The sequence below is a fragment of the Typopeltis vanoorti genome, chromosome 7 (genome assembly GCF_054136105.1).
Source record: "Typopeltis vanoorti isolate ZY-2024b chromosome 7, IOZ_Tvanoo_1.0, whole genome shotgun sequence".
Lineage (NCBI taxonomy): Eukaryota > Metazoa > Arthropoda > Arachnida > Uropygi > Thelyphonidae > Typopeltis > Typopeltis vanoorti.
In genome coordinates, this window is record NC_143555.1 from 24455072 (window position 1) to 24478280 (window position 23209).

The 23209-nt window shown below is 32.8% G+C and overlaps 1 protein-coding gene across 8 annotated transcripts in view; it reads left to right on the plus strand.

Annotated features, from left to right (window-relative positions):
- Nucleotides 1-23209, plus strand: part of LOC150104529 (lachesin-like) — a 1086504-nt gene that overhangs the window by 49051 nt on the left and 1014244 nt on the right. For all 8 annotated transcript variants that reach the window (XM_090395729.1, XM_090395728.1, XM_090395732.1 and 5 more), the window contains exon 2: nucleotides 10179-10323. The gene's annotated coding sequence lies outside the window, so the exon portion shown is untranslated. The remainder of the gene's footprint in view (nucleotides 1-10178; nucleotides 10324-23209) is intronic.

Below are 23209 nucleotides of genomic sequence, written 5' to 3' on the forward strand. Positions count from 1 at the left end.
TATTCGACATTTGTCTCTTGTATATGTCTCACACATTACTCGTAGTGGTATATTTCTTAATGCTAGTACTTTCAGGATATCCTGTAAATTTATTCTGTCGTAAGCCTTCTCTAAACACAATTATTGGCTTGTTAGATTATCCTTTTGATTTTCTATTATTAGCTTCATAACATATTTAGTATCAGTGCATAATTTCCACTTATCGAAGTAGGTATCGAAGTAATTTATTATTGTTATAAATTAATTATTATAATACAATCAATTTAACACAGCTAAGTATAACAATTTCCAGAATTTTTGGGATGATGAGGCACTCATTACGATTAAGGTTTAGTTTGTGACGTAGAGTTTCGGTACTTTCTCTGAATAGAGTTTTTTTTTAATCTGCACATGAATCTGTGTAAAGTTTTCCGTTTCGATCCTATGCTTTGAGTTTTCAATTCCATTCTGTGCACGGCCGATTTATGTAGTGTGTTGTCTTGATGTTCAGAAATACGTTTATACAATGATCTTCCTGTATGCCGGTAGTATGACAGATTGAACACGGGACGTGGTATATTCCAGGTAGCATTATTGTTGAGGGTTGTCTTTTGGAGAGAGTAGCGGATTATGAATTTGACTAATGGGCTTGAAGGTAGCGATAAACAGGTGTTTTTTGTAATCTTCGTTACTCGTTCAGAGATACCTTTTGATGTAAAGTATGAGTTCTACAGTTCTACCTCTTTTTTTTTTTTTGGATGTTATCTTGGAGTGGTGTTAAGTGACTTTTATGTTATTGTTAGGTTGAATCCATTTAGTAGAGCTGCTTGCTTGCTTGACGTTTCCTAGTTCGGTTTGAGTAACCCTGTGTGTTCTGGTCACTAAGAATTTTACGATGCTATATTTCCGCGATGGTCGGTGTGCTGATGTATTGTGGATATAGCATCCTGTAAAGATCGTTTTCGGTAGACAAGTAGAAAACGATACATTCGGGTTCCTCTGGATATGAATGTCCAGAAAGGAAATTTCACTTGATGTTTCTTGTTCTAATGCGAATTTTATTCGGGGATGTAGATTTGAATTTGATTTTGAATTTGATTTGATTATGTGAATTTTCGTAAAACTGAATGGAGTTCTGGCTTTGTGTGATACCATATGAAAATATGTCATCCATATCGATAGCCAAGTAGATTTTTTTTGGGGGGGGGGTCAAGGGCAATGATTCTTTCTCCCAGATGTTCCGGATAAAATTTTTCTAGGTAATAGTAATGAATTTATAGCATAAATAATGTAGTACACATATGATGAATGTTTAATTAAACATTCATACGTGCGATTGTTTAATTATGGAAACTGCACAGGTCTCGCTATACAAGAATTTTTTTTTCCTCAATGGGAATCCATATCTTGCTCATTATTGATATTTCTTGAAATTTGACGATTGTTAATTTTTGTAAAATATTCTTATAATGCCTTCTTGTAATAATTCCTCGTTTAATTTGTTTCATTACTTTAATTTTTCAATTATTTGTTGGTGTCAAAACTTTTTCTCCTCAGTAATCCATTGGAAGCCATTATGTTCACAAATGTTGGAATTCTAATATCCAGTATTTCCTGTGATTTTATTATTCGATTTCGATTTCTGTTATAAAATCTGTTACTCAGATAAGATTGCGAAGATTCTTGTTCAGTTGATACTTTTGACACTCGTAAGATGTTTTGTACAATACGATTTCTGTGTTTAGGTTTTCCTTCTTCGATTTATAGACACCAACCATATAGACACCCAAATATTTTATTGCGATGTTTTCAGTTTACAGCTATTAGTGCGAAGTTATTATCATGCGACTTTATAAATTTAAGGTCAGTCTCTGAAATCAGAACCGAGACAACAAATTTGAATGACCAAGTTAGATTATACGTGAATTTATACCATAATGATGAAAATGCGTTCACATTCAAGTTAATATTAAGAATCCTGAAAGTAAATTATCTCTGTTCAGCGTACTAAAAGACAAACATCCGTTGAAAAAGAAATATTTTGAGAAATTGGTGTTACAAACAGGCTAGTCTCTGAAATCTGGAAGCACTGAGACAAGAAAAGTTAATGACCAAGTTAGATTATACATGAATTTACGTGCCAGTTTATATAGAATAGACACATTATGTTATTGCTTACACATTAAACAGAACTACATACTTAGTTTTCAAGCTTTTACTCGTAAACCATAATAAATAATTTTATTAATCAAATCGAATACTATCAATGTTATTTTAAGACACTAGATAAGTTATTATTTCTTATATAATGAAATAACTCGATTGTCAAATACTCTGCAAACTTTCTGACTTTAAATTTTAATTGTATTATAATTATACATGTACATATTGTGCATTGTTCATATATAATTATTATAAACTAGTTATTTATTGTTCGTAATATTATTATGGATAACTTTCAGGTGAAAGAGAAAACGTGATATAACAACAATAGATGAGATCTCTTAAACTGTTTTAACTGTTTCACATTTTAAGATGGCTGAAAGTCAGAATTTCGCATTTATGAGCTCACAGTTTGATCCTTTTCATTTATTTATTTTTTGGTTAATGTTGTGATTATAATTAGTGTTCAGGAATGGGACATACCAGATCCGTTGTGGTAACTAGACAGAATTGCCAGATATATTATAGTAAACTATACTTCTCCCACACCATCAAATTTCATAATTTACCGGGAAGCATTGAAAAAATGTCATTAAGGTTAATGCTCTTAAAGTTAATGATGCGGTGGTTTGAATGCATGTGACCTTTCGAGAATTTAAATATTATGAGTTGGTTTTCCTGGTAGATTCTTACAGCGCTAGTACACTAAACAGACAGCCACGCCAGTTGCAGTTCTTTCTGAACCCCCCCCCCCAACACACACACATACACGTGTGTCGTCGCATTCCATCGGAGTACTACAAAAATGGCTAATAGAAGCCAGCAGCAGCCCATTACTAACTTACAGTTGGAAACGAGAACCGTTTCTTCGAACACCGTCTTCTTGAAAACGTTTCCGAGTCTGCGACAGCAGCTTGAAATTTACCAAAATAGAAGCTGAGGGCAGACTGATCGCTTGCTAGGTTTCCTACACGATTACCGCTAGCAGCTTTGTTACTCCGCCTTGAAAGCAATCGATCCGAGACGCGGAATTACAAAGTGGGTTGTATCAGAAAGTCACTGTCGTCTGGAAGCAAACACCGGTCAATAAAAACGAGGAAGCGAAGCGTCTCTCTCTCTACATGACATGAAGAATGACTGAGGAGGAGAGTGTTTTAAGCGACAGGCCGAGGTACGCTCCACAAGTTAATGTTAAAGGCTTTCCTAGATTTAAATTTCTCCTGATTACATTTCACATTTCCACGAACGAAAAAGTTCAAGACAGACATCAGCAAACTTGATATTAAATCTTCTGCCTACAGCGAAAATATTTCTTCGTAGTGTTTGCTGCGTTTATCTGAGCAAGACTATGCGTGCAAAGTTTGATTTATCTTTGCTGCTATATGTCTTAAAAGTATTTCCGAGTCAGTTGCTTTCGATTGCTTACTTAAAGCTGACATGAGAGCACCACGATGTTCCTCCCATTCTTTCTTTATATATCATTTGAAAAGATATTTCTGAATTTCGGTAGGGAAACAAAACAACTGCGTAACAACTTGGAACTGATATGGGATTAATACAGCTCAGGGTTAGCATTGTCTTAATACTCAGGCAGACCTCTTAGAATCTGCAGATTTCTATATTGGCATACAGACAAGCAGTATTATTTATTTTTTGCTGCATAGATTTACATACGAGCACATATAACAATAATAGGTGAGAATACATTAACATGATGAAAAGAAATACTGCTTTTAAAATTTCAAAATCAATCCAAATTAAGAATTACAAGAACTGTTATCCTTGTCTTGATCTGGAAGTAGTCTTGATCCGTCAATGTCTTGCTATGTGGTATAAATAGAAGATCTACACTATGGTTCCAGAATAAATTCGAACGTTCAATGAACAGCATTGACTGCTTTGATTATGAAACCACTAAAAGCGTTCTTTTATATTGTCGAGTCACAACTGTACAGAGGCAACATTGTACATCGCATTGCGAAGTTAGTGTTACATCAACAATGAGTTGTGTTATACGAATTGTTATTAATGGTATAAATTTTATTTTGTAATACTTTTTTCCAAGTGTAAAATAATTTTTGTTAACCCTCTATACAATAGTAATTTCGAAGAGTGATAGTGTGAATTAATTTTACTATTATCTATACTTATGTTCTGAAATTCTACAGAAAATGCAATAATGATAAAATATATACAAGTGTATAAATCGTTCTAGAGATAGATGTATATACACTAAAACACGAAAATACACTTATGCGTCTCGTGTGTATCTCGAGTCACGGTCTGGAGGATTGTTAACCATAAACTGTAGCTTTTCTGACTACTACTAATACAAGACTCATTAGGGTCAAAATTCTGCCTTCTGCAACTATGGATAATATTGAATACTACTGATATGCCTGGTTTAGTAGTCATTTTTTTAAAAAAAATCTTGATCAGCTGATATATTTAAAATTGAGCCATATAGGATATTGCTGAGATTCTTTAAAAAATAACAAAAAAAAAAAACAGGCCAGTCAGACCACAACAATTAGTTTTACTTTCATCTAAAAATATCAAATCCTGAATACATTTATATTTTAATTTGTATTCAGTTAACTCTGCTGTATCGACTTCCTCCATAGTGAAGTGTCGAAACCTAAGAAGCCTGTTCCAGCTTAATTCGTGATTTGTACTTGAGGGTTATGCAAGCTTTTCAATGAGTATTTATCAGACGACTGTCAGATTGATAATATATTTTATCTGCTGCTGAAGTGCTTGTTTGCAAGACGTTTCTTTCACTCAAAGCCGAAAGGAAACCCAGAGAAATTTAGTTTTATGCTAAAATTCTTCCCGCCTCTAATCCAGCTACGTGGAATGAGGCGAGGTGAGTTTTTTTTTTTTTTTTGCATTTGTGTATAACAGAAAGTAACAATTTGAATTCTTTTGCTCAGTTGAGTACTGTTAAGAGTCAATATTTTCTATCTCCAAATTCCTAAACTGAAAGAAATATCTCCTTACATCACATAAAATCACCCTCGTGTTCTACTTTGCGAAATAGTAAAGATTACGGACACGAAAGATTTTGCCATATTCTTTGTTCAGAAAATAAAAGTGAATCTACAAAAAGTTTTTAAATGGGTTTTCTTCAATATTGATTTTTTTGGACTTTTTAGAATAGTGCATAAAGGTCCTCATTTCTTCCAAATTCTTCATGATTCATGATTTATTTTAAAAACTTTAATATATATATATATTAACTTTTATAGAAATGTCAATAAAATATAAATTCCTGCAGTAGGTGGCTAGGATATGGTGTTTTTCCCCTTCTTCTCTTGCGTTGTTCATTACATGTTGTTCATGTGAGAAAATAGTGTTTATCTACATGGAGCTCCTTACTGAAGTAACTTTAAGAACTTCATATTCTTAAAGTTGGTTTTCCTGTTCCAGTAATAACGCTCATCTTAAGAATGATTAGGGCTGATCATAACAAAGGTCTAAAAAAATATTTTGTGTATAACAGAAGAACAAGTTTTAATTCGTATGCAATATTGAAATTTAAAGATTAATCTTAGAGAAAGTTAAAGTCATGATTTCGTAACTGAGCATTGTTTTCCATCAATCGGATCCGAAATACGGAAGTATTTCGAATTTTCTCATGCTTCAAATTGAAATACCGTTTTTCTTTCTGTTATATCCGTCTTATTTCTGTTATGTTATATCTGATGATGTTATATCCGTCTTATTTCCTTTATTTCCCATCATCCACTCTCATAGCTCGGCAAACTATCTTCTCTCTTAACCTCCAAGAATGCAAGGCAATAGAATATAATTAAACAATCCAAATAAATAAATACGGGTAGACTATTATTAGAAGTCTCCTAATATACAATGCGTCTGCATCGTTACCACTATCAGTTATTACATGAATCCTGGTTCCTTTATTGTCTCTTGCACCTAGGTGTAGATCCCATGACTGCAACGTATTTTTTGTGTGTTTCAATTCTGTCATTGCTTTTTGAAGCACAGTCATAATTGTCTTAATTATTGCATGCTCAGTGGGAATAATTGTATAGCCACGCTGTTTAAAAAAAACTCTTAATTCTGCTTCGGAACAGAATGGGGAAGAACTAGCTTAATCGTATATTAAGTAAATAATATATGAAAATGATACTGGGGGATGTTTAATTTGAATTAAAACTGAACCAGCTATAGCTAAGTGTGTTATGTCCGTTAATTGCATATACTCGAGCGGTTTAGCTTGCGGGATAGGAGCACACACACGCACACTCACAAAGCGAATTTTTAGAAGGTGAAATCCTTCCTAATTCGTATGAGATCAAAGAACTCAGCTTCGCTTCAAGCATTTAGAAAGGTCTCCCTCCTCCTAGACGGGATTGAAATCCAGGTATATCCAACGATATGCCTGGTTGGTGTAAAAGTTGGTGTACAAATAGGTGCAATTACACAAATTATTATAAGAGGACTGGTTTTCTTGAAATATAATTATAATACTCCATTATCTGAATTAAAAAAAAACTTAAATGAAAGACTCACGTCTTTTGATATTCCATTAATAACAGAGAGGTTTCAAGATCAAAATATAATAACCGAGCCATTGAGGAATTTTATTGCAATTTCAGTAGAAACTTATTGTAGGATCAGTTGCATTACTGAAACATGGGTTGAAAAAAAAAAAAAAAAAAACTGTCCGGTCCACCTAACTGCAAACAACTGATTAGATATGACAATTATTTTGATAAGTTCATCTGCACGTCACTATTTAAATGAGATATGCTCTGAGATGTTAGTGCCTGTGTGTGCTTTATTTTCCTCCAAAAGATGTATCTCATTTCTGATATTTTTCTTTAAAATGTTCCTTTAAAAATATCTAAAATCATGACTTGTTATGATGTCTTGTGCTAAATTCAAGGACTCTAACTATATTTCACTACTGGACAAATCCTCATTAGAAAGGAACGTGGAAGTTTCATCAACTCGAGACAGCATAGAGTAAGAATGATCAGAATATCAGGAGTGTTGAGTACGATTTTAGGGGATTTTCCCATGTTGCTTTAAGGAGAAATAATTCTGCTAATTCTCCTATCGAAATTCTTTTAGCTAGTTTTGAAACTTGAATCTTATCCTTGTCCGAAATATCTGAAGAAATATGTTGCTTATTTTTATTTATTTCTTATATTCATTTTCTTTAGTTTATTTTGTTGCACAACCTAGTTAATATTCACTTATTTTTGAAGCCCTGATATGCATCAAAATCAGTAATCGTTATGGTTATGAATTAGCAGTTTTAACAAATTTTATAAATTATAAGTAATAAATTATCATAGGCTAAAACAGTAAATATCTGAAATAATACAAACTGACACCTACAGTTTTCAAATTTCTTCTGAATGGGCATTTATCAATTATTGTTATCGATATTATGAATGGGCATTTTCCTTATATTAGCGAGCGATACTATCTTTATAAAGAACTTAGAACTCATTCGATGAAAGTTATATCATTTAATTATATTAAAATCATCTTAAAAGAAGATAAACAGAAATTGGGCAGTTTACTTGAATCGTATATTTTAAATTTCCTAATAAAACAAATTTCAATTCTGATACAAATTAAGATCGTTAGATTAAGAATTATTTAAATAATGGGAAACTTTCATTATAGTGAACTATTCTATTTTGCATAACTTAAGAATACAAATCTAGCTACAATTGGTCATCAAGTATGATGTTACCTTTTAATACTTATTTTCCTGTTATAAAATTAACGGATTCCGTTTTCTACAGCAAACAGCCGCTCATAATCAGTACCAAAACTGGAGCTGAATCCCATCCCCGGATGTCAGAGATTTCTTAGACAAACAATATCTTACGAAATTTCCTAGTATTATATATAGGTGCACTGCTGTGGTTTCTTCTTAATGCGTTGAAACAGATATTTCCTAAATTTAAAAGTGAGCTATCTTCTGGTACATAATGAAATGGAATTTTAACAAAAAATATTCATCAGAGAATTGGGGAAAATAAAAACTTCATTCTGAAATTTTAATGGATGACACTTTCTTTAAGGTGAATTATAAATATCTTGAATTAAATATAAGAGAAACCATTAGGATCTCTCAACTTACTCATCTGCTTTACTATTATTTTTCGCCAAAGCGGTATGTTCGTGATTATGGCAATTACATCAATTAAAAATATTTTAAATGAGTTTATAATATGAGTATATGACACTCAGCTTATGATATAGCAATTAGAGAAAGTTTCCAGTTTGTAATTGTTTTGGCATGAGTTGAGTGCGCGTTTCGCATTGTTTATTATTCATTACAAAGAATGTAATTTTAAATTTGTACTTCTGTTTATGTTACTTTATATTCATTTTACGGAGTTAAATTGCAGATATAAAAGGTCTTGACATAGAAGAAAATAAAAACTTAAGAATGCGTCAAGATAATTTTGAAATTAAATTATATTGCATGTCTAAATTCTCTGTGTTTGCTTTCGTGGCTGTATTAGAATTTTAAGCTGCAATTAGTGTCGGGTACGCGTCATTTGTCAGGATTGACTCCGAGAAAGAAAGAGCCAATTAATTTCCAATTAGAAACTAGAGAAAGCACTTTAATGCTTATTTTCTTAGGAAGAAATAAAGAAACGCCAAGTTCACTAAAAGCCGCTTAGAATTCACGTAATCAATTTACCACACGTAATCTGACACCCAAGTATGGATGTTCCATGTGATGTAGGTAGTACGATATTTTAACATACCGAAAGAAGGAAAATAGTAAATATCATCGGAAACATATTTCAAAGGAGGATCCGTCTTGAATTTCCATCAGCTGATAAAAGTGATCTTCTTTTAAGCTAATTATCAAGTGATAGACTAATCCATTCCGATGCTAGTCTCATTAAGATGATGAAATTGAGCTTCCGTAAAACTAATAACTTAGTTTTTTTTTTTTTAATCTCGATTACTTTTATTAGATAACTACTATAAAATAGAAACAAAAAATAATATTCAAAATGATCTTTTTTCTACGTTCTAATCACTCGAGTTTATGTGTAGCTTGTAGCCTACTTCATTGCTGTTTTTCTAGTCAGTTAAAAGCAGACGAAATGTCACAAATATTGAGAAATAATTAAAGCATTTTAAAATGCCAAATTTTATTCATTTAATTTCACCTGATTCTACTTATTCTCATAAATTATTACAGACTGGAAAAAAAAAAACATTAAAACCAAATGCATTTTACATATTACAGATAATTATTCTGTGGTACGTCATTCACTTCCCAGTTAGCACCAAACATCCGATAGAAATCTAATTTTGGTCTCGGTGAGTTCAAGTGTATCGATCCATCAGATTCTCGGCCCAACATTTGAGTGGGATATTTTCTGAGATAGTTTTCTGATATATTGCTTTGCCCTCTGCTTCTAGAATGATACTAATTAAAAATGCGTGATTAAGAGAGTTACAATCCTATATTCAATAAAATTACTAGAAAACAAATATTTCGATTATTAAATATCGTAGGTGGGATTGATATTATTGCAGATTCTTTGAAAATTTTGCAACATATTGAAATGCTTTGTATTAGTAAGCATTTTGCTAATGGCAGGCTTAACAAATTATAACTGTTATTTGTTACCACTTTTCTATTAAAATATCTATTTATTTATTTTGAATTAATGTAATTTTAGATGAAAATGAAGTATCATTCTTGTTTTCAAGAATTATTGATTAATATTTTATATATGAAATATTTGCTTATTAATGTAGATAGCAATTAAATAAGCATTTGTGATATCCTATATTTTGATATGTGGATTATATTCTGTATTTCAACATCCATAATAATTCATTCGACATTCACTTCCTGGTGTAGTATTTAAGCATGTAATTTCACAAATCTTTACACGAACGAACAGGTTTGCAATATATGAGTACATTGTTCGAAATAAAAATGTATTATTATAATAATGTGTATTATATTTTAACCGTATTCTCCCTTCTTCTATTTCAAATCTTTAATCCTCTAGGATGAGAATAGGTGAAACGACTTTCCGCCTAGGTTTGAGACCGGCGAAATACATTGAAAAACCCTGATAAAGGTTCTTCTGTTATAGATGGGATTCAAACCGTGGTCTCTTTCTAGCAGAATGGGCTTCGCTGAAATCAACCGAGGTACCGATGTTCATAATTGTATTATATAACATATTATTGTATTATATTATAATATATTATTTGGAAATCAAAATTTATTCGACATAACGTGACATCCGCATGCTGTTATGTATTCGTTTTATGATAAACTCGTTACGCAACTAGTCCAGTCACCAATATTATCTCTCTCTCTGTTTTTCCATCTCTACCTAATGAAAGATTACTCGCACGTGGCAGGAATGACGTCATGTCAAACATGTCGTCAACAAATATAACGCAGCTGTTACCGTTTCGCATTCTATTTTCCAAATCCTTTGAATAGTGAGAATAACAAGGAATGGATATAAAACCAAAACCTCTAACACTCAATGCACAGCGCGAAAACTTAATTTGAAGGGAGGGCAATCGCCAGAAAGTTAACGATCCAATAAAGAAAAGAATGCTACTTCTAAGACATAAGAATGCAAGCTCCGCTGCTGCTGGGGAAAACTATTTGCACTGAAATGTGACTCGAAAGGTTGTCTTAAAATTGCTCCTGTAGGACGGCTATTAATATAAGTAAGAGGTTTTGCTGGTGACCGATCAGGAAAAAAAAGAGACCCAATAATAAAGTTTCGGGAGAAATAAAAAATTACTCTATCCCCTTATTGGCAAGTGGGTACTTTGCAGGTGACCCATGTTGATTCCTTTGAGATATCGCACCTGCTCGTATTGACAGTTACAGAAAGCGGAAAATTGACGGAAAGCGTTTTTATAAATGACTTCTCATTCTTGTCAGGAAATTTTTTTGGTTTTTCTTCTGACATTGTATTCGGGACACGAACAGTTATTGGACATACGTTCATGACACATTGGAGGCTTGCATGGGTTTACAGTAAACAGAAAAAAAAATTTTCACATCTAGTTATAAATATGCGTAGGTAGCAATTAGAAGTTCGGATGACAGAAAGATGTTTTTGAACAATTTTTAATGGTAAAACGTTTAGGTCTGACACGAGTACGCTGGCGGGAGTCGAGGGTGTCTGAAACCACCCACCGTAATGGAAATTACGTACAATTCCTATGATAGGTTAAGGATACTTGTGACTTAAAGATTGTATGACATAAGCACGTACACATAAGAAAGATATTTAATTACCCAATTATTTCGGTCTGAAAATTGCAGACTATCTTCAGTGGCAATACAAGAACAGTTTTAAAATACAAGGTGGAATACTAACAATGGATCATTTATAAATGGAACAAGCCGCGTGATGTTATATCACGAAGTATTAAAGAGAAATATTTTTAAGCAGAAACATGATTGAATTAAAATATTAATTAATAATTTTAAATAAAATTAATATGCATTAATGAGTTATCCTGATTAGACTTTCCCAGATTTTTGATACAGATATAACAGTCATTCCGATTCAGGTTAGGACGATGTAGTAAGGCCTTTACGCTTTCTTTGAATAAACGTTCCAATTTATAGCGGGATTTATGTAAGAGGCGAGTTTTTGACCAAAGGATGTTGTGGTTAGTTTCTATCCCGTGCTGAGCCAATCCACATTTTTCGGGTTTGTTGTGATGAATGGAGGATTTATGTTCTTGGATTCTTTTTTCTAGAGAGCGTCCATTTGTCCAAAATAGGAGAGATCACAGTTGCAGGGAATTTGATAAACGCCAGGAAGAAACGTAATTGAGCGTTTGTCTGTAGAAGAAAGAAAATGGGAAGATAATTTATTAATAGGTGAATAAGTAGCTGTTAACTCTTATTTCTTCAGAATTCTTGAAATAGGTTCTGAAATCCCAGAGATGTATGGAATTGGAACTCAACGTATTGAATTTTTGTTGTTTAGCGGTGGATTATAAGAATCGAGAAGATGTTGTGTACTCTTTTCAGAAAAGCCATTGAGTTTCATGTGTTGTTGGATAGCAGAAAGTTCTTTCTGTAGAAAATTAGAAGTAGAACAATTAGTTTTGGCTCTTCTGATTAGACATTTTATGATTCCTGTTTTTTGATAAGGATGATGGGCAGATTCTTTAAGAATATAACGACCCGTGAAAGTTGGTTTCCTGTAAACTGTAGTTGTAAGAGTATTTGAATGCGACCGGATGAGGAGAACGTCTAAAAATGATAACTGGTTGCTTTTTCCATTTCCATAGTAAACTTTATACGATGATGTAAGGAATTGATGCTGTTTAAAAAAGAAGGTAAGTAGTCTTTGTTGTGAGGCCATACAGTAAAAATGTCATCTATATATCTTACCCAAATGGATGGTTGAGGGAATATAGATGAGAAGAGGACTTTTTCTAGATGTTCTAAATAAAAGTTGGCTAAAGCAGGAGAGAGAAAGGAATACCCATGGCCGTTCCTTCTACTTGGCTGTAAAATTTGCTTTGACATAAGAAATATCCAGAGTGTATTACGAAATCGAATAGTTGTATAATGTCTTCTGGAAAGATGTCAGCCATGAAACATGAGTTAACAGCTACTTATTCACCTATTAATAAATTATCTTCCTATTTTCCTTCTTCTAAAGATAAACGCTCAACTATGTCTCTTCCTGGAGTTTATCAAATTCCCTGCAACTGTGATCTCTCCTATTTTGGACAAGCTGGACGCTCTCTAGAAAAAAGAATCCAAGAACATCAATCCTCCATTCATTAGAACACACCCGAAAAATCTGGATTGGCTCAGCACGGGATTGAAACTAACCACAACATCCTTTGGTCAAAAACTCGCCTCTTACATAGATCACGCTATAAGGAACGTTTATTCAAAGAAAGCGTAGAGGCCTTACTCCATCATCCTAACCTGAATCGGAATGACTGTATATCTGTATCAAAATTCTGGGAAAGTCTAATCAGGATAACTCATTAATGCATATTAATTTTATTTACAATTATTGAAATTATTAATTAATATTTTTAATTCAATCATGTCTCTGCTTAAAAATATTTCTCTTTAATACTTCGTGATATAACATCACGCGGCTTGATCTATTTATAAATGATCTATTGTTAGTATTCCACTTGTATTTTAAAACTGTTCTTGTATTGCCACTGAAGATGGTCTGCAATTTTCAGACCGAAATATTTGGCTAATTAAATATCTTTCTTGTGTGTATTGTAAACAGAAGAATATTGTATAATTCTTCTGTTTCACGCTGTCAAATGGTAAATTGATTTATCACTGTCATTCTGGCAAATGAATGCTCTCCTGATGCGTATTAATAGATAGTAGTCAATAAAAAAGCATATGCACACTTACGAAATAAATCTTCTGGAATTCTCTTGTAGACGTTTCTAGCAAGAGTGCCCCATATTTTCCCTTATTCTCGCAAATTCTTTAGATAAATTTTTTTTTTTTTGCACTTTTTTCCAATCAAATGTCATTTGATTGGAAAAAATGTCATTAGTACAATGAAATGTCATTTGATTGTACTAATCTTCAAATGGGAATATACTCGAAAGAATGTGACCCGTCCTTACCTGAATATTTTAGTGATGTTAGTGATGTATATAGCAAACTGAAATGCTCTTTTTAAAATCTTCTGGACATACGGAAAAGAATTGGACTGCACACATGTGTTAGGTGATTATCAGGAGGCTGGATCACTTCAAACAATATAACAGATAAATTCTTTTTGGATCAATTATTTGAAAGTTTTATATCTCTGTGTTCATAGGAGTTATGGAATTTCAGACACAGAAAGAAAATTCACAAAGACTGGATGTGTTTAAACTTGTGGCGATATCTAGTATTAGTGGCCTGCAGACAAGATCTTAAGTAGCCATAACGATTCACTTGACCAAAAGGATGTCAACAGCACCTGCAATTTGAAGTTATCAGCCTAATAGACGTACCGCATCAGTGACTTTAGTCTGTCCATGTTTGAACTACTCGCACACTAATTTATCACCTAGCAGGTTGTTTCTCATGCACATGAATTATCCGCTATTTATAATACCCTGAGGTATTATAAATAGCGGATATCAATCAACCTGCAGAAAAAAAATTAAAGCTTAATTTAAAAATCCTCTTTAATTTGCATTCTTTGGAATTGACATAATATTGAAATGAGAAAAAAAATCGATTTATCTATTTGCCTTCTTACCTCTTTAATTATTTTGAAATATGTAATTATCCATTTCATTATGACATATGACTATTTATTTTCAAAAACTGAGCTAAAATGCTCGAATAAAGTTAAGCTATTTACTCACAGATACGTCGGTATACAATTTTGTGTACATCTATATGACACCTCATTCATTCGTTCCTTTGTTCTTTGTTTAATATATTTAGTAACAATAGGTATACTGCTATGAGGGTATTTAAAAATTCCGTGCACCTCACGTTATTTTTAAGCTTGGCTAAGAAAACGTCTTATAATCAGTTTATAGTCCGAACAGCGAGGATTTGATTCTTTTGGAAATTATCTTTAATGTAACTCACTGAAACATGCATATTTGGACGTCTCAAATACTGAGGATAACATTAAAACAATTGTATTAAGAAATAATTAAATCCATATATGCATTCTTCACAAGTATTGGATTTTATGTGATAAGTTAATACTTGTTACTTTTCCTCCCATTTTATTTATTTTTTTCACATAATATCACTTATCCTTAGTTTTTCCCAATCAGCTTAAAATTTCCTTTAGTTGTATGATAATACAAATTGAGAACAAGGGAAAAGGAAGAAATAGGATTCGCGAAAAACATCAACAATTAGTGGAATTAGTGGAAGCATTGCATAAATGGTAAAATGCAAAATGGGAAGGAACAATAAAAATGTTCGAGAGATAAAACAAAGCAAGTTCGCTGAGAATGAAGTAACCAATAAAGCCATAGGAATACGAGTGGAGAGAAGCAGAGAAAGGGAGAGAGAGAAAAAGAAAGTCCGTTTAGGGATATTATTAGGAATCATCGAGATGGTTTCTAATAATATCCCTAAACGGGATATTATTAGAAAACTGGAAGATGGAATTGCGAGAGTTGCGTAAAGAAAAGATGAATTCGAACTGCTAACCTGAGGACCCCAAGAGTAATCTTGGACTAAATACGCAAATGAAATGTGTTCTGAGATTCTTTTATACTTTGGGATTTACAATTATCCATTTTATAAACGCTTACTCACAGTGGCGAAAATAGTAAATGTTGCTTCCAAATAGAATAACAAAATAGACCCCTCCCTCTTTCGTTTAATTTTTAATTATCCCTGTTTCATTGGTTCTGAATTTCATTTCGGCAGCTTCCTTATCTTTATCAAATGTATTTGCAGTCGTTTCATTTTTATCGATAGGACATTTGACTTCTATGCAGTATAAAACATTTTGAGTTAAATTTTGTTATTCCTAATCCCACTCTTTTTTAAGCTCGTCGCGTCAATTTTACTGACATAATATATGTATTTAACAGTTGTCTTGGAATTGTTTTTTCCTTGACTGTAGGCAGTGGTTTACAACAGTGTTATTCAGAGGTGTCCATTCATCTGAGAGTTCCTCCTGGAAAGACCAGATGAAATGACTAAAATCAATAAGAGTATTATTTTACTTTTGGCTTATATGATGTATTGCATTAAAGTAGATTTCGGATAAACAGTTTCCATCTCAAAATACAAGAGTAAAAATCAAGCAATTGCGACTAAGTTACGAAACTGTAATATATTATTGTTCTTTATCCTGATGATAAAAATACTCTAAAACCTTAATTTAAATGATTATCGGTGATTCTTATTTTCCACACGTAACTTTTACCAGGTGCAACAGAATGCTGCAAGGAACGTTTTGTTACCATAGCACCGTGTTCATTGTTGGCTTTGCTTCAGAGACAACAAAAGTTTCACGCTGTATACGTAATTGCAATTTTCCCTATTTTCTGTCTATTCTCTTTATATGTTAAATAACACTGATTAGTTTAACAGTAGTTGGCGCCATGATGTTACACTTATTATTTTTAGTATAATTTTCCAATGTCTTCTGATCTGAATGACAAGTATAAAGCTCCAGAACTTTGCTGTTAAACTGATTATATAAAACATAGAAGTACAGGCTACTTGACGTGTTTTGTGTTCCTTTCACTAGTTACATTTTTTATGAAGGCAATTACATTCTTACTCAGGAATGACTTAGTGCTATAGTATAATAAGAATGGTGATTTCAAACTTTTAAATATTCCGAAAAAAAAAAAAAAAAAGACAAAGTACTTCTGCTCCCCATCAGTCCCAACATTGAAATTGAACATGATTCTGCTAGTTTATATACAGACCGGTAGAAATATCTTCAAATTGAATACATTAATGTGTCCCACTGTGTGTTGTTAAAATCATCCTACTTCACTATTAGATAAACAGTCACAATTCTAGTTTTTCCTGAACTTTATGCTCCATATACAATGAAGTCCCATGCCATTTCCATTAGCATTACAATGTTCTTTATTGTTATCTGCGAATCTTAAGACAGACACAAGGAGAGAACAGCATGCAATAATGATCTTGGTCTTGTTTACTTAAGCCATTATAATTTATTTCTAACAGAAATAATTCCTATCACTAATGTATGTGCAAAGTAATTTTTTTCTGAATGTGTATGTGTTCCTTAAAACAGCTGGCATAGAATTTTTTTTAATGCTTGACTGTATTAGCCTCATTTCCAGTGAAATGAAGAAACTGCAGTAATTAACACTTTTTGTGTTTCCGTAACGGCCAAAAATAATCTCGATATTTTGTTCATTTCATCAATCAAGTTAATGATTGTGCCAAGAAAGTTCACTGGCTACCTCCACAGCACACTCGAACTTAATTAAACCAGTCCTATTAAGGGCAAGTTTTACAAGTCCTGCTTTAACTCATATTTATGTAAATCTTCATTTCTTGCGTCACTCATTAATGTACATTCTCATTGTAAATGCTTTGAGACTTTCCCCACGAGTAGTTTTAATGTAGACTGAACTTTGAATAGCTGGCAAGATGTTCTCTCATACAAAACTAGTCTACGTAGTCACAGAGCAAAATCCTTTTGATGGAGTTATTCTACCGCGTATTTTATTGGAATATTTGTGATTTAGCAAATTCTCTCTCCCTCTCTCTCTCTCTCTCTCTCTCTCTCTCTGAGTAATGCATTTCCACCTCCCTGCATAATGATGATGAACTATCAACATTACACAGTTCTAGTGCCGAGAAATTAAGTAAAAAGTTAAAAAATATTATTTAAATTATTTGCTATGAATTTGATCGAGCACAACCATGTCGTCACAATTCAGAAGGTTTTATCACTGTTAGGATTTCTTGCGTAAAACTTCAATATTAATAGATTAACTCAACAGTATGTGGTTTCGGAGAAGCCGCTTTATATTATGATTCCGATTAACTTAGGCATGTTAAGCTGCTGTATTAATATTTGGGTTTGCAACTGGAATGCAAATGATCTAATGATCTATAAGTATTTTAGAATTTTAAGTTGTGCGCGATGAATATAAGATAGCCATAATTATACCATATTTTTTTAACAGAAAACTTGGTAGAGTGTAAAAATTGTTAGGACTTATTATTATGCATGCAGATAATACAAAATTTAAAATCGAATTATCTTATATTTATTCATATGGGTTGTCATTGCATGGATAATATTATGATTTTGTAATTAGGATTATTGATTGTTCTCAACGCTCTTTCTGAATCTATTTTGGCATGTGATTAGCAAGATTGTGCTAATATCGGATAGTTCAATTGATAAACTTATTACAATTATTATAACCTATTAAATTTAGAGATGAATGTTTCCCTGATTTCCGTAAGTTGAGAAACACGTCCTTGAGAAGAGGATAGGTATTCATTAACTGTATTTGCTGCGGTATGTGAAGATGTTTTCTTAATGTCAATATTTAGATTTTTATATCTTAGGAGTTACATTTATAATTCAGTTATTGGTTCTGTCTTAATTCTGTGGACGTTTTCCAAGACGTGGAGTAGTAGAGATTTTTACACTTAGTGCAATACGTAGTTTGCAAACGATGACATTTGCAGTGTTCTGTTACAAAAGTTTTGTGTATGTTTAAAAGGATAATTCTCCATATGAGTTATCATGGTAACTATACATATGAATTCTATGTGCGCCTTTATATTCACATTTATTCTTTTTTAAGTTACAGATTATGACCAGTTAATTAATCAGAGTGGAAAACAATTAACAGTTGATTTTAACAGTCAATGATTAAATATTTTTCTGTTCTGATAGCTGATTCGAACTATTGTTCGTCACTGATCATATCGAATCCAGATTGATTATCCATGTTTGCTAAATGTCATATATAACATTTGCATCGCAGTATATCGTTATCCAGAAGATGGTAGTGTTAATTGCGGAGGGTGTATATTGAGTACTTAATTCCCTTTCGCTTTCTCACTTCTGTCTGATTTGTTAATACTTCGCAGTGAAATGAGATCAGGTTGTATCTGTTATATACCGTAATTCTAAAAATTATATAAAAATATGATGCTTACTAGCCACTCAGAATATTCCCTAAGCAATAGAACGATGCCCTGGCAGTGTGTTATTTGATAAAGAAATAAAAGGACGAAAGCACTCGGCAGCATATACGTTGTTATGGTACACAATGATTAACTTAGTTGGTAACATTAGTTAATAAGGATGAAGTAGAGATATTGCAAGACAACTTATATAGAATGGGAAAAGAAGAATGGTTGGTCTCAGCATAAAGTTATTCATTTTGGAATTAAAAGATATACCAAATGTGTACTACATGGATGGAACTGGACTGCAAGAAATTAATGAGGACACAATTACACCCATTCTTATATTCTTTGGCTTCTTCATCTAAACCATTCCAGCCAACTGAAGCACACTAATACGCAGCAAAAGAAAGATGCTTTACAAGAATATAAAATTGTTATATCGCATACGCTAATGGATTACTGGTTGCGTTATGTTGCTTAAAGTTTAACTGCTCGCATAACCTTGGAAAGAAGCCAGATTGAACTTGATCGTGCAAATGAAATTGGAATATTTTCTAATGAAATTACCGGGTCTTCAGTTTTTAAATCAAATATCACGTGTTTAGCTGTAATGGTTTACGTTTTAGATAGAATTTTCTCTTAAGATAACAAGTATATAATGACTAAGTGCTGACAAAATACGATTCAATCTGAAGGCGGAAATATTTATTGATTGCTGATTAATATTGAATTTAAAGATGGAAAGTTATTTAACAATCTGTAGTTATAAACATCTTGATATGCAAGCACACCGTTTAAAATTGTCCTCCACATGTACAAGAACGAACGGTTGCCGAGATGGCAGATGATGATCAGTTACTATGGCAACCTGATCCTGATGTGCATTGTATCAGATAACACTTCGTTTTCTTAGATTAGTAATGTATTGATTTGCTGTAGTAGATATGTAATTTTCGTCCTGATATGATTCAATGTGCAGATGTCTTCATAAAAGGAAAGATCAACAAATATTCCTTTGACTGCTTCCCGTTCTTATTTTCATGTGAGTGAAATTACAGTTCCGTTAACATGTTATCTTTTGGATCATACGAGAAGGGTAATACGACAATATGCATAATAATCAAAGCGTGAATTCTGAATATAGTGTGAGACTATCCTATATTTTGTAGTTTTATAAAAATCTTCAGTACAAGCGTAAAAAAAAAGCAGGGGCTTCTTCATGGAGCGCACATTGATCATTCATTTAAATAAAAATAACATATATGAAACTGAAAATATGTTATTCTTTAAAGAAATGCTAACACATATGTGTGTGTGCGTAATTGTTTTATTCATGAGCCAATTTGTTCCTGAGCCAGATATCCATTTATATATAGCTTATTCGACGAACTTTACTTGAAATTTATAGATCATCTATTTAACTGATAGCTCAAATAGGTATAATAGTAACAATGCATTTTATAAGAGACACTAACCCAATGCTAGCACTGTGTAATACAAGCATACGCTTAAAGTTATTAACTGTTAACTTTTTTCGTGTGTGTGTGTGTGTGTGTGTGTGTGTGTGTGTGTGTGTGTGTGTGTGTGTGTGTGTGTGTGTGTGTGTGTGTGTGTGTGTGTATATATATATATTGTAATACGTAGCTCCTTCCTCTTTTGAAATCCATTGTCATGCTATCTTTTTGAATTGTCAGTTACGTTGAAAATGATTAGTAAGTTTCAGATCAAAATATTTGGTTATATACTTTATTAAACTTTGTGGGTATGTGCTCATGCATTGTTATTCTATGCCATAAGTGCCTCTAAAATTTATTTTTAGTTAATATCGCTTCCAGTATTCAACAATGTATTACTGTTTTTCTGTTATTCTTATTGTTTATTATTTCGTGATACCTCCAAGGAGTCCAAAGACTCATCGAGGGAGGACACCTGCTCTACAACGGAACACGGAGATGTTCACCACGTAACCCACCAACTACACCGAACTTCTACTACCATAATCATCTACACCAACGCCATCTACTGCCCACCATCACCACCACTAGTATTTTTGTCTGTAAATTGTGTGTATTCTCAATGCCAATTTTTCTTAAGCGGAATGAAAAAACCAAAGTTTATGGAAGAAAAAACTCTGCTACTGCCGTATGAGATAGGCTAACTCACCTTCAATTAAAAAAAAAAAGTAAGATTCCTCACGTCAGGACGAGAATCGAAATTAGGCCTAATCAGATATTACGAGAAAACAATAGACATCCGCCTGTAGAGTGACGCAGTGCACACATCCAAATAAAACAACCAACAATCGGAATATTGCATTACGCAATAGTTATGAATGAGATGGTATACTGTGAGTACAGCGATATTACACTGAAGTAATTTGAAGCAAAAATATTTTGCTATCTTCACTATCTTCACTAGTCATAGTAATTTTTCATTCATTTACCTGAAGGGGAGATTTAAACAATATTACATAAATTACTCAATTATTCTCAAGTTGTACAGCAGATTATTGAGCGGTGTAATAAATATCATTTACAACTGTGTCTTGGTTTTGTTGACTATGAGAAAGCTTTTGATTTACTTAAAACGTGTGCAATACTTTAAGTATTGCAAAACCAACAAGTGGAGGAGCAATACATCAGGACATCAAATCAGTATACACCAATGCCACAGCAACAATTCATTTCAGTGGAAACATCTCTACTGGGGATATACAGAGAGGTATAAGACAGGATGACACAGTCTCTCAAAAATTATTCACAGTGTTCCTCGAAGAAATATTCAAACTTCTTGATTGTGAAGGGAAATGTCTGAAGATAAATGGAAGATATTTAAGCCATTTACGCTTTGCAGATAGAATAGTTATCTTTACTTCAACTGCGCATGAATTACAGACTCGTATCCATGAACTCCAAATTGCTAGCAAAACAGCTGGCCTTATGATAAACCTAAAGAAGACCCAAGTTATGTTCAATAGCTATGTCCAACCATAAATAACAAAAATCAATAATGAGGAAATTAAACAAGTAGGTTATTACATATACTTAGGACAACAGATATCAATGGAACAAAATATCATGAACGAAATTAAAAGATGCTCGGGTGGAAAGCATTTGGTAAAGTATATTCAATATTCAGAAAGCCAACTACCATTATGCCTGAAGAGAAAAGTTTTTAACCAATGTGTTCTTCCTATACTGACATATGGCAGTGAATCATGGACACAATGCAAAGGAAATTCAAAAATTAAGAACAACGCAATTTAGTATGGAAAGAAATATGCTTAGTATCACAACATTGATCACAAAAGGAATACATGGATAAGAAATCAAACCAAAGTCTCAGACAGACATCATAGGAAGAGTGAAACATCTGACGTGGCAATGGGTTGGGCATATCGCTCGAAGACAAGATCAACGATGGACAAAAGAAGTACTAGACTGGATTCCACGAGAAGAAAAACGACCACGACGCTGACCTAAATCACTGTGGATTGATGACATCATCAGATTTGTAGGAGTGACATGGGAAAGGAGAGCCATGCACAGACAGTTTTGGAGTAATCTTGGAAAGGCTTTCATTCATCAGTGGATTGACAATGGAGGATAATGATGATGATGACATAAATTACTAAGATAAAAAACGAGAAATTATTTCTAAAATAAATACGTTTATAAAATCTGTTTCATTTATACGTTTTCATCAGTTAAATCAATTTTTGCAATAAGGGATTGAAGTACTGTAAAATGTGAGAATTCGCCATGTAAGTATTAATATAAAAATTATAGGAATTTAGTTTTCGTCACTTCCTGCTCTGTAAATTTAACATCCCCGAAGAGTTTTATAATTGTGAACGAGCTTAAAATGCTTCCCTTGTTAATACTGGGTGTACTTGCATAAACACATTTTCCCTCTCAACGTGAATTACATGTTGAAGAAAACTCTGGAGTTTTCTTAGTCTCTCTTAAAATCGATATTTCTACTGCAACGAAATGTTTCGTTGCAGTCGTTGGTTGTAAAGAATTGTCAAGAATTCAGCTTACTTCACTTATTTCTTGTTTAGGACTTGACTCGCGAAAAAATAATCCGTATTCAAAGCGAATCGATATGTATTCACAGCAACAGGATAATGCTAACGCAGCAGGACCTTTCGTTTACTTCCTTTTTAGTATATGTTAGGGTTGTGTACAAAACAGTTTTCAAATATTTCCAATATTTTCGAACTATATAGGTTACATCTAGCACTTTAGGACCGAAGCTAAAATGACTATATTTGTCTCATCCTTTGCATTGCTGATCTGACGAAGAGTGAAAGTTAATCGGCAGCCCCCTTAGGCACAGTTTTTGATGCTTCAGACGGGGTGCAATTGTATACTAATATTTCTGAATATTACAATTAAGGTAGCAAATCGCTATATACAGTATATTCATGCAAAAGGC